The sequence below is a fragment of the Opisthocomus hoazin genome, chromosome 29 (genome assembly GCF_030867145.1).
Source record: "Opisthocomus hoazin isolate bOpiHoa1 chromosome 29, bOpiHoa1.hap1, whole genome shotgun sequence".
In the NCBI taxonomy this organism is placed as follows: domain Eukaryota; kingdom Metazoa; phylum Chordata; class Aves; order Opisthocomiformes; family Opisthocomidae; genus Opisthocomus; species Opisthocomus hoazin.
The window spans coordinates 3,907,039-3,908,949 of NC_134442.1; positions in this window are offsets into that span (position 1 = coordinate 3,907,039).

Consider the following 1,911-nt stretch of genomic DNA (forward strand, 5'->3'; position numbering starts at 1 on the left):
CAGCCCCTGCTCAGACACCACGGGCCTCTGGAATGGCTCTCCAGAAAGGTGCCCAGGAGAAGGACAAAAGAAGGACCGACCATCTGCAAGATCAGAGCAGAATGAGGAAGCCAAGAGCGTAACGTGGCAACACTCCAAAAGCGAGAAAAGACACCAAACTCTTCTGAGGATGTCACATCATCTTGGCAGACCAGTGCCCTCTCCCGCACGCCAGCAGGACCCAGCAAAGTCTTACTCCTGAGATTTCACCATGTGTGGTGGCAAGCCCCTGGGCAAGCCTCATTAGCCATATCCTTCGACAGCTTTAATTGACGACTCCAGCCCTTGGGACAGACACACAGACAGATGAGAGGTTAACCAAGGCTGTGAGGAAGAAAGAATCCCATGCTACGTCTACATCACCAAACGTCTCAAGGCACACCAGACTTCAGTGCACTTCACATTTCTTCACAGCTCTACTTGGCTACTGCCGAAATAACGACTTTTCCTCTCTCCGTCTTTTCTTTCGTAGCTCTGTCCATTGCCGACAGCAGCCTGCTGCAAATTCCTTACCGTAATTCTGCTCACTGAATGCAGTCATGTGTGCATATAGACAGTACCCAGTAAGGAGTGGCAGAGCAGAGAATGGGATTTTTGCCAAACTTGACAAAGACACCCTGTGAAAATGACAGCCCTTCCATCTGAAAGAGCAACAGCAGCTTTAGTAGCGGGGTGGGGAGGGGGGGAAGCTGAAAGAGGTTCTGTAGCACTTTTCACTACTTTCCCTTGGAACAGCAAGGTGCAATCATGCCTTGTGACTTTGGCCAATGAAATCCATTAAAACTTAATGCTTTAAAAAAAAGCAACAACCAAACCAAACACCACAGTTGCATTTCTAGCAATTACTGGAAATCTGCTGACAAAAATGTTGCACATTGCAAAGCTAAAGCACAGCCGCACAGAGCTGTCTGGTGGTTGGAATAACCACCAAATAACAGAAGAAGTGAAGAACATTTTGCAACTTCCAGCACTACAGTTGATTTGGATGGAGTCAAGAACTAAAGCAGCCACAACAGATGAAGGACATCATGTAACATCCACAATAGAACACAAGTAAAAACTTTAGTTACTACCACTCTGGTAAAATGCGGGAATGACACATCTCTCCATTGCTGCTGAAACCAGAGCTCCATCACTGCACCAGGGTTTCCATCGTGTTCCTAAACACGCGCTCCTGCACTTCACGTTGGACGTACCCAGCCGATTAACAATCCAGGACCATAAACCCAAACAGAAGGAACAAAGAAAAGCGTGAATTTTAGTGGAAGATTTTTGATTTCTCTTTCAGCTGAACATCAGATGCTTCCGAAAAGGAAACGCTGGGGCAGACAGCCCTGTCACAAGAAACTCACCTCCACAAACAGGAACAGTGACGCCTGCTGGCAAGCTTCTGTCGAATGAGTCGCATCAGACTGGCGATTACTGGAGAAAACCTGGAACAGGGAGAGGGGAGAAAAACACCTCTGTGTTACCCCAACATCATCCTCTGAAGGAATTGTGTCACATAGGATGCACTCGTTAACTGTCACAGCACATGTCACTAGCAGTCACATGTCAGCTCCTCATTTTATTTCATGTTCCTGATTTCTGCGCTGCGTTCCTGTGCACTGCGCGGTGTGCAGCGTGTGCTGCGCTGTGGGATTCACTGCCCTGTCTGCTCTCTGTCGCTTTCCCTGTGCTGTGCTGCTGCATTCTGTGGTACCGACTGCCCTGTGCCCAAGGTCTGTGTGACACTGTCGGTGCTGTGCTGGCTGCTGTGCTGTGTGGGGCCCAGGGGGCGGTCCCCCAGCCCCGGGTCCAGACCGCGGATTGGCCGAGACAGCACTGGGCGGAGCCACCAATGGTCACCACCCACAGCGGGCGGAGCCACCA